The sequence below is a fragment of the Panulirus ornatus genome, chromosome 12, assembly GCF_036320965.1.
Source record: "Panulirus ornatus isolate Po-2019 chromosome 12, ASM3632096v1, whole genome shotgun sequence".
Classification (NCBI taxonomy): domain Eukaryota; kingdom Metazoa; phylum Arthropoda; class Malacostraca; order Decapoda; family Palinuridae; genus Panulirus; species Panulirus ornatus.
This window is the reverse complement of record NC_092235.1, coordinates 16,010,523-16,021,897: the sequence shown is the minus strand read 5'-3', so window position 1 is coordinate 16,021,897 and position 11,375 is coordinate 16,010,523. Positions and strand designations below refer to the sequence as shown.

The window sequence follows — 11,375 nt, the reverse complement described above, 5'->3', positions numbered from 1 at the left end:
AAATTGTAGGGGGAGTCATAACTTTATAACTGGGTTATAAACCTTTTGAAAAGTTCTGCTTCGGGGATGAATTATTATGATGTGCGAAGACAGTCAGCTTTTTATGATTCTCTCATATATGTATATGTGTGTGTGTGTGTGTGTGTGTGGAGATAAATCACAAAACCCATGATTTAGGAATGTGGTGGTAGACTTAAGGAACATGAAACACGTGAGAATTCTCCTCCTGAGGGCTAGAGAGATAATGAACGTATGAAGGTTTGACTGATACACATGGTACGTAACAGGTTACGAGCATGACGTCACTGTGTATTTCTGCAATTATGAATTCTCACACAAGCGTTCGGATCTTCATCGTGTTTCATTTTTCCATCTATCTGTTTCTATCTGTCTATCAATCTGTCTGTCTATATCTGTCTATTTCTCTCTCTCTCTCTCTCTCTCTCTCTCTCTCTCTCTCTCTCTCTCTCTCTCTCTCTCTCTCTCTCTCTCTCTCTCTCTCTACTGGTATTAATTTCTTGTGAATATATGTGTGTGGAGTAATCGCATCGTTGGGAGAAAGAAATATTTAATGTCCCCCTGTCGGAGCCAAGCACTTGCCCATCACTCACAGGAAGCAAAATTTAATACTTGTGTCAAGATAACTTTGTGGAGTCACGTCCGGAAACACAGCTCTAGTGTCGCTCCTCAAGTCAGAGTCGAACAAAAAACGGGAACATAGCCGCTAGGGGAAGGGGATACTCCTGCATTTGTGTCGTGTTAAACTTGGTAGCGACGCACATTACAGGAAGGAGGGGGGAATGGAATGTAGGCTTTGGAGTGAAATATCAAGTTGTGAATGATTGAAATTTGTATATAACTGTTATAATGAACTTACTGAAATTTATATATAATTGTCATAATGAACTTATGATTGAAATTTATATATAATTGTCGTAAGGAACTTATGATTGAAATTTATATATGATGGATATAAGGAACTTAGCCCTTTAAGCGTGACAGGTACGACCTTTAGTATGATATCCCCGACCTCCGACCCCATAACCACGACAGTACGACCCGTGAGCACGATGCTCTGGTTAGGTCACCGTACCCAGGGATCGTACCGTCGCGCCCAAGCGGGTTTCAAGATAGATAGATAGAGAGAGAGAGAGAGAGAGAGAGAGAGAGAGAGAGAGAGAGAGAGAGAGAGGTTGTTGGAAGGAATGACTTACAACCACAAGCAAAAATTTTTTTCCCTCAGAGCGACAGGAAGCGAGATGAAGAGCGAACGATAACTATAGCGGGCCAACCGCGTCACCAGATCGAAGGCAAGTTTATGGGGAGGTGATGCGAGGGTTGAAACGATACACCCCCACCCCATACCATCCCATACCTACCCCATACCCACCCCAACCCACCATACCCCACCCCACCCCATACCCCACCCCAACCCACCATACCCCACCCCAACCCACCGGAGACAGTGGTGGAGGTACGGTTCCCCACTCGTCACCAGATGTACGTATATACATCAGGAGACAGACACAGAGAGGAGACACACTGGGTGGTTGACCGATGCTGCAGATGATGGATGTGGCAGCAAGACCCGGGGGTAAGAGTGGGATGGGGTGGGTTGGGGGGATCTTCTTGGAGTCGCTGGCTGGATTCTGTTTGTTTGTGTTCATGTGTAGAGTGTTACCGGACTCCTACTTTCCGAAGTTGCACCGAGAAGAAAAGTCACGTGTGGCGGGGCTGTACCATGGAGTGTACTGTACCGTCTTGTCAACCTTATAACTCCAGAGGAGTCTGTAATTCCCTGATACTGAAAGTAGCGCAGGCTTAGACTGCAGGAGCTTTTCATCTCCTGGATAACACGAGAACTAATAGAAACCGATCTTGGGGTTATTACAGGTGTGTGTGTGTGTGTGTGTGTGTGTGTGTGTGTGTGTGTGTGTGTGTGTGATTATCATGTAAACGGGAAGAGAGTTGTATTTTCATAAGTTACCGTATCTAGATATTTATATTTATGTTATACAGTTCGTGAAATTTTTATGTCTTCACCATATAGTCTTCCTCGTTAGTTTGTTCCCATTGTTCAATAGGGCAGCTAAGTAGTGTCTATATATCTGAATAAAGGCTTATTTAACGATATAATTATAGTTATATATTTCATTTTTAATGATATTCTAAGTACCGTGCTGGGAGAGTGTCAGCGAAACGGCGCTTTTAATTAAAGTTAATTTGACAGAAGAGTTGAAATTAGCCTGAAGAGCAATTCGTTCGGGACAAGTGTAAAAATGAAGAAATACGTTAATGGCACTTATGTATTACCGTGACGCCTTGATGAAATAGGATGGTAATGAGGGATGTGCAGCCAGATCATACATTACTCTTAACCCTCGGGTTCGACCGATTCCACACTGGACACCACTGCCTGCTCCTCCTCTCCCTCCGCGTCGTCCCGGCAGAGTTGGTGAGCGAGACTGCCACGACCTCTCCATTGTCAGTGTTATCATCATATTTCAACCCCGGATAGGGCAAGTTGCGTCATGGCAAGTGACAGGGGTCTAAGCCCATATATATATATTTACCGAGTCGACCCATACGCATGTGGGTGGACCCTGTATGCTACGTCATCGGCTCTAAACAAAGAAAACGTGCTGTTACATCGCTAACGAAAACGGTTATTCATCCGCGCTTTGCTCACACCTTCTATACCTTCCCTCAACTGTACCCATAACTTCCCTCACAGTGCCCATAACTCTCCTCACAGTATCCATAACTTCCCTCACAGTATCCATAACTTCCCTCACAGTATCCACAACTTCCCTCACAGTGCCCATACCTTCCCTCACAGTACCCATACCTCTCCTCACAGTACCCATACCTCTCCTCACAGTACTCTCAAGTACCCATACCTTCCCTCACAGTGCCCATACCTCTCCTCACAGTACCCATACCTCTCCTCACAGTGCCCATACCTCTCCTCACAGTACCCATACCTCTCCTCACAGTGCCCATACCTCTCCTCACAGTGCCCATACCTCTCCTCACAGTACCCATACCTCTCCTCACAGTACCCATACCTCTCCTCACAGTACCCATACCTCTCCTCACAGTGCCCATACCTCTCCTCACAGTACCCATACCTCTCCTCACAGTACCCATACCTCTCCTCACAGTACCCATACCTCTCCTCACAGTGCCCATACCTCTCCTCACAGTACCCATACCTCTCCTCACAGTACCCATACCTCTCCTCACAGTACCCATACCTCTCCTCACAGTGCCCATACCTCTCCTCACAGTACCCATACCTCTCCTCACAGTGCCCATACCTCTCCTCACAGTGCCCATACCTCTCCTCACAGTACCCATACCTCTCCTCACAGTGCCCATACCTCTCCTCACAGTACCCATACCTCTCCTCACAGTGCCCATACCTCTCCTCACAGTGCCCATACCTCTCCTCACAGTACCCATACCTCTCCTCACAGTACCCATACCTCTCCTCACAGTACCCATACCTCTCCTCACAGTGCCCATACCTCTCCTCACAGTACCCATACCTCTCCTCACAGTGCCCATACCTCTCCTCACAGTACCCATACCTCTCCTCACAGTACCCATACCTCTCCTCACAGTACCCATACCTCTCCTCACAGTATCCTCACAACTGAGGATTCAGGGCCGCATTACGTCACAAGACCTGCGAGGCCGGGTCGTTTTTATATTTTTCATTTTGAGTCAGCGTGGGATGACTTGGTATATATATATAGGCTTAGACTGGGATAGTGGCGCTGGTGACCCTCGCATATCGCCATATGAGGAAGGCAGGACGACCAGCGTGAAGCCAGATGGTATTCATGGTCTGTATTTCTCGTGGTGGTAGTTCGGTCTGCATGATGGCCTTGGCAATCCAGTCTAAGGGGGTCGGGGTTTAGGTATGACGTTATAGACCGTACGACGGTACGACCCTTGGGTATGATGGCCTGGGACTTGACCTGAACCTTAAGGGTAAGGTCAAAACGTCACGCCATTATACCCAGGGTCATACTCAAGGGTCGTGCTGTTGTTGTGCATATTGATAGATGTGTGTGTGTGTGTGTGTGTGTGTGTGTGTGTGTGTGTGTGTTTGGGTTTGATTTGAGTATTAGATCGTGGGCCTGAAACACTGGAATACGATATACCATTGTGGTTAATTTGATATCTGGTTGTGTGTCATAATAACACTGAAAATAAGGTATACATGTATGTGGCCTCCCACCCTGGAGGGTAACGGTGTCATTTAGGTGTAGTTAAGGTGACGTGGAAATAATGGAACGTCTCCCTGAGTGTGACGGGAGGTTACGGATGGTGGGGCTGTACGCCTCAGCCACGCATTTTTGCCATTTGCTTCCGGATGATGAAGAAAGGGAGTGTGTGTGTGTGTGTGTGTGTGTGTGTTCCAGGGTAGTCTGATTTATGAACTTAAGGTTGTTTTCTTTATCCTTTTTTATGGTGTTACTAAGTACAGGTGTGTGTGTGTGTGTGTGCGTGAGTGTGTGTGTGTGTTTGTGTGTGTGAGTGTGTGTGTGTGTGTATGTGTGTGTGTGTGTGTGTGTGTGTGTTCCAGGGTAGTCTGATGTATGAACTTAAGGTTGTTTTCTTTATCCTTTTTTATGGTGTTACTAAGTACAGGTGTGTGTGTGTGCGTGAGTGTGTGTGTGTGTTTGTGTGTGAGTGTGTGTGTGTGTGTGTGTGTGTGCGTGAAGTTTAAAGGCAGTGTGTTGATTAACCAGTGATGTAGTAACGTCTTGGTTACAACGATGCGAGTTTTCAACAAACCAGGAGCGGATGAACGAGGCTTTGGTATGATGGTATGAACTTGGACCTTACTGTCATGCTCAAGTGTCGTTCCTTGGTGGTGCTGCTTAAGGGCAATACCTTCGCGCTCAAGGATCCTACTGTGGTACGTATTCATGTTAGGTAAGAGGGTATGGATGATACAATGGCTTAATCAAGGCAGTTTCACTAACCACACACATACACACACACACACACTAGCGTAAGCCAGGTACCCCAACTCCTATAGAGGAGGGTGAATAGTTGGGTTGACTGGACCTACTGCTGCTACTAGGATTCGAACCTAGGCCTTCGGCCCTGTCCAGTGTGTGATTACGTCACGGTCAGCATGGGAACCCACTACACCACGGAGGTGCGTTGAAGTGCACCGTCGCGCTGAAGGGGTTAAGTTTATCAGGAAAGTGACACGGTAGACAGTCATGTTATGGTCACCGACGCTCACTGATGAGCCTCTTTTGTTTGCGGAAAACTAGCAGTGTTGTTTATGAATACTGGGAACAGGAAAGGAAGCGTTATTATACCACAATTTTATCTTGTGGGTATTTCGTGCGTAGTCTGTCTGACGTAGCTGGTGGTGATATAAGGGAAAGGGGGATGGAAGGAGGGGACACGCGAAACAAGTGGTACGTTCTGGAACGGTGTTCCGTTACGCTGCTCTTGTCGTGTGGCAGAAAACGTTATAGAAGCGTGGAAACGGCGTTGCAGTACTCCACGTCTACCATCAAACACGTAGAAAACGAGAGTAACTCTGGAAAGGTTTAGTGCAGTTCCTCTGTTGCCATAATACACCCGGAACAGGAGGAATGGTCAGCAGCGGTGTTCTGGCATCCCTTTCGCTGTTACTTTAACCTGAAACGCTCTGGCACGGAGCTCTCTATTTTCTCCTCCTCTTCTTCGTCAGCCAAGTCCCAGCCAGCGACCATCACCACGCCCTCGATGTTATTTAACACCTCTGTGGGTGGAGGAAAAAAATAAAAATCTTGCCGAAGGCTTTCATCTCTCATCAAACTGTCCTTCAGAGCTTGTTCAAGTGACCGGGAATCACGGTAGCCAAGAAAGAAAGAAAAAAAAAAAAAAAGATATTGGCTGGAGAAAATGGTAATTGGCAACGTTTGCGGGTGGCGGCGTCAGGTGGCGGTAACCCGCGACTCTGCCTTCAGTTGCGTCCCTGACGCTGGTGTGTGGTGGGTTCGTTACCTCGCCCGGCTTCCGAGAGTGACCTTTTTTTTTTTTATTTGTTTGAGTGTATGAGCTGATAAACTGATTGAATTTGTATTTTCTTTAAATATCCCTTATTTTTTTCATTCGATTATAATCAGAAATTTAATTTTAAGTGAGGTCTTCATTTCTCCCATTTCTGTTCCAAGAGACTTGAGTTATCAAAAGTTATGATGATTTTTTATTAAGTTCAAACAAGAAGACAACTTTGCAAGTTGGGATGATCGAAAGTAGATTTTAAGACTCCCAGAGCTTGGGGTGGACATTGGAAATTATAAGTTGATGAATTATGCCAGGAAAGGACGCGGCGGCGCCCCCTAAACTTTGTGGGTAACTTTTTTTTCCCCCGCAGGAAAGCAAGGTAAGGCCGGCCATTATTAACTGCTGTTCACTTGTACAACGTAGTTAGCGCAGAATCCTTCCAAGACCAGATCAGTTTCTCGCCAGATGATGCGAAAATCAGTCAGTTTCCTTTTTTACGAAATGTATACAAAATTGTCATAGTTATTTGTTGGATTTCTCAAATTGATTTGAGTTAGGTAAAGAAAACAGTAAAAAAAAGAGATATATTCTATGTTTTCAGTTCTGTACCCCTTGAGCACGATGGTACGACCCTTGAGCACGATGATACGACCAGTGAGAGCGATGGTGCGATGTTTGACCACGGTGCTACGACCCTTAGGTACTGTAGCTTGGCCTTTAACCTAACCCTTAAAGGTCAAGTCAATTGTTAGGTCATGATATCCTGCTGAAAGGGTCGTATTGTCGTCTTGAGGGAGTCGTACCTTCGTGCTGAAGGGGTCGTACTGACCTGCTGAAGGGGTCATACTGTCGTGCTATATATAGCACCTTCTTGATATGTTAAGTATATTATGTATATACTTTTATACAAGTCGTGTATATAAATATTTTGAGACACCCTGCAAGTGAGAATGATTTGAGCATTTGTGTTTGTCCAATTGAAAAAAGAAATGGGCCAGTCGATTTTCGCTGTCATAACTGAGTTTCTGTTTGACCTGTTTCAAAGTGGAAATAAAGATGTGTCTGTATTTTTCTCTGTTTGTCGTATGTATCTGCAATCCTGACGACAGTTTAGTGAGGAGAAATGTAATTCTAGTGACTTTGTTACACGATGGATTTTGTACAGTTCACTGGAGTGCCTTATTGAGTCAGCAGATTATACATGGAGACCTGGGCGCTTGCCAGAGTATTTTTGGTGACGTTATTGTTTGTCATAGCATGTGTGCTGACCTGGTTGTCAGAGTGTGTTAACTTGGTTGTTTGGTAATGTTTGGCGACCTGGTTGTTTGCTAGAGTGTGTTTGCTGACCTGGTTGTTTGCTAGAGTATGTTTGGTGACCTGGTTGTTTGCTAGAGTATGTTTGGTGACCTGGTTGTTTGCTAGAGTGTGTTTGCTGACCTGGTTGTTTGCTAGAGTATGTTTGGTGACCTGGTTGTTTGGTAGAGTATGTTTGGTGACCTGGTTGTTTGCTAGAGTATGTTTGGTGACCTGGTTGTTTGGTAGAGTATGTTTAGTGACCTGGTTGTTTGCTAGAGTATGTTTGGTGACCTGGTTGTTTGCTAAGGTATATTTGGTGACCTGGTTGTTTGCTATGGTATATTTGGTGACCTGCTTGTTTGTTAGAGTATGTTTGGTGACCTGGTTGTTTGCTAGAGTTTATTTAGTGACTTGGTTGTTTGCTAGAGTTTATTTAGTGACTTGGTTGTTTATCAGTTTGTTTGGTGACTTGGTTGTTTCCTAGAGAATGTTTGACCTGGTTTTCTGCCAGAGTAAATTGGGTGACCGGGTTTTTTGTTATTGTTTCGTAACCTAGTTGTTGGCAAGGGCACATTTCGTGACCTGGTCGTGAACCAGAGTATGTTTCATGACCTGGTCGTTAGCCAGAGTATGTTGTTCGTGACCTGGTCGTTAGCCAGAGTATGTTTCATGACCTGGTCGTTAGCCAGAGTATATTTCGTAATCGTTAGCAAGACTGTGTTTCGCGAATTGGTCCTTTGCTAGAATATTTGATTGTCCTGGCTGCCGTCCATTGTATTGAGTTCCATCGCAGCCAAATACGTTACCATGGATGCTGTTCCTTATCATACTAGAATGGTAATGGTTCGTTATGTAAAATGGTTCTTGTGGGCGATTTATGATTGCTTAGGATTTGGTAAAGTATTATTATTATTATTATTATTATTATTATTATTATTATTGTTATTGTTATTATTATTTACTTTTATCTTTACTGTACTCACGGTGTGGTGGTTGTTGACAGCGGTATGGTTGTGCAGGGTTGTGGTTCGGTGTACAGTGGTTGTTCAGGGCGTATTGGTTGTTCAGTGTGCTTGTGTTGTTCACAGTAGCGGTTGATTGGTTTGTAGTGGTTATTCAATGTGTGGTTGTTCAGTGTGCAGTGGTTATTCAGTGTGTGGTTGTTCAATGTGTGGTGTTTATTCAGTGAGTAATGGTCGTTGAGCATTTCGCTTGTTGACGGACCGATTTCCATGTAAGATGAAGTTGGTTACAACGAGCCTTATTCGCACCAGCAGATCGGTAATTAAGTGGTTCATGGTTGTTCCTGGAGCCATTTTGATTTGTATATGTCATAGCATACATAGGAACGGTAAATTGTTAATGACAGTTTTTTAGCGTTGGTTAGATTGATAAAGGATAAAGGGGTTAATTATGAAAAAGTATGTTTGTTTATTGAACAAGCTAAATCAGGAAGTGTAGCTGCAGGTTTTGCCTCGGCTGAACCTGATATGATGAAGGGTGAGGTAGCGGTGATTACCATATGGAAATATCAGACATCATATACGTGTATCATTACCATCTGTCTGTGTCCACAGATCATCTCGTGGAACATGGAAGTCAGCTCTTCTGTGCCTCTCGTGTTTTTATTCTATGAATATTGGGTGTGATTGTGCGATCACATCTGTGGCGTAAAGATATTCTTCACTTGTTAATTGATGTGGTCATGAGTGACATTATGTTGTAGCGGTGTTCGTTGTGTTGTGAGTGTTGCGTCAGACCTTTAGCGTACAAACATTCCGTATTTTTTTTTTTTTTTGTAGACACTTGAAGAAAATGGGTGGCAACGAGAGAACGTACAGGAGCTTAATACCACAGACTGTGGAAGATAGACGACGGTGGTGATAATATGGCCGGGAGGTCGGCCGAACGCTTTTGTTCTCTCGCCAGCCTTATGGACTCGGGCTCCCGTACGTATACTGGGGTGTCCCTGAACTGCCGGAGCAGGAGGCCCGGGGCGGGGTTCCATTCCGCCACCCACAGCTTGCGGAAGGCTCGCCCTTCGACTGCTTCTAAACCAGCAGCTATGGTACCCACCGCCATGTATCATATATATTATCACTGTTATACGATCTCAGGAGCGACTTGTATGGGGCTCCTGCCAATATCGATGATGCGCTCCACGCAGGAGCAGGGTAATGAGGGATTGAGAAAGGAGAAGGTCCTCCACGAGACTGTACACGTTTTCGTCCACAAACGATGGTACGACTTCTTGCTTGTAGTGTAACCACTTGCACGAATCTAGTAGCACACACACACACTCACACACACACACAACACACGCACACACACACAACACACGCACACACACACACACACACACACACACACACACGTACGTCAGCTTGATACTTGGGTTATGTTTTATTGGACCGACCATCTTCACGCAAGTGTTTACCTCCAATTAATTTTATTGTAAAAGAGATATGCAAATGAGATACCTTTTTACAGGTGAACTAGTGAGACTTGTGACCCAGCTGACCACAGCTACCGTTGGGGTTGTGACCCAGCTGACCACAGCTACCGTTGGGTTGTGACCCAGCTGTTAGTTCATTCTGACAGTGTGTATGAAGTTAGTTCATTTTGATAGTGTGTATAATGTTAGTTCATTCTGATAGTGTGTATGATGTTAGTTCATTCTGATAGTGTTGGGTTGTGACCCAGCTTACCACAGCGACCGTTGGGGTTGTGACCCAGCTGACCACAGCTACCGTTGGGGTTGTGACCCAGCTGACCACAGCGACCATTGGGGTTGTGACCCACCTGACCACAGCTACCGTTGGGGTTGTGACCCACCTGACCACAGCTACCGTTGGGGTTGTGACCCACCTGACCACAGCTACCGTTGGGGTTGTGACCCACCTGACCACAGCGACCATTGGGGTTGTGACCCAGCTGACCACAGCGACCGTTGGGGTTGTGACCCACCTGACCACAGCGACCGTTAGAGTTATGACCCAGCTGACCACAGCGACCGTTAGAGTTATGACCCAGCTGACCACAGCTACCGTTGGGGTTGTGACCCAGCTGACCACAGCGACCGTTAGAGTTGTGACCCAGCTGACCACAGCGACCGTTAGAGTTATGACCCAGCTGACCACAGCTACCGTTGGGGTTGTGACCCAGCTGACCACAGCGACCGTTAGAGTTGTGACCCAGTACACCCCACCCACTGCTGGACGTCCGTCACCACAACCACCTTGTGCCAACCAGTGGTCGTACGCGCACAAAACTTGTAACTACGATTATAGATGTCGTGAACAACCCATTAACAATTGCATAGCTGAGCAAGCAACTAGCATAGTTTTCCCATAGTTGTATGAATGTCAAATACTATATTACTGTAGCGCAGACAGCGTTGAGAATACTCATCACATAATATTCACCAATAAACACATAATGTATGTCGAGACAATATTACTGTAGTTCAGCAAGTATGTAACTTTGCATCACTTAATGTTCACCATTGAATACATAATGTTTGGCAACACTGTAGCACTGCAGTTCAACCGAGAAATGTAACTTGACCACGTAATGTTCAGCTGATCACCACAAAATGTACAGTGTATATAAACCATCAGAGTTGCTATGTACAGTGTATATAAACCATCAGATTTGCTATGTACAGTGTATATAAACCATCAGATTTGCTATGTACAGTGTATATAAACCATCAGATTTGCTATGTACAGTGTATATAAACCATCAGATTTGCTGTGTACAGTGTATATAAACCATCAGATTTGCTATGTACAGTGTATATAAACCATCAGATTTGCTATGTACAGTGTATATAAACCATCAGATTTGCTGTGTACAGTGTATATAAACCATCAGATTTGCTGTGTACAGTGTATATAAACCATCAGATTTGCTATGTACAGTGTATATAAACCATCAGAGTTGCTATGTACAGTGTATATAAACCATCAGATTTGCTGTGTACAGTGTATATAAACCATCAGATTTGCTATGTACAGTGTATATAAACCATCAGATTTGCTATGTACAGT

General features: G+C 44.9%; 1 protein-coding gene across 6 annotated transcripts in view; it reads left to right on the top strand.

Moving 5' to 3' along the window:
* Positions 1-11,375, top strand: part of LOC139751795 (uncharacterized) — a 1,071,207-nt gene that overhangs the window by 38,578 nt on the left and 1,021,254 nt on the right. For 2 of the 6 annotated variants that reach the window (XM_071667341.1, XM_071667335.1), the window contains exon 1: positions 6,046-6,406. The exons of the other annotated variants lie outside the window; for them this stretch is intronic. The gene's annotated coding sequence lies outside the window, so the exon portion shown is untranslated. Of the gene's footprint in view, positions 1-6,045; positions 6,407-11,375 lie in introns of those variants that run through there. 6 annotated transcript variants of the gene reach the window in all.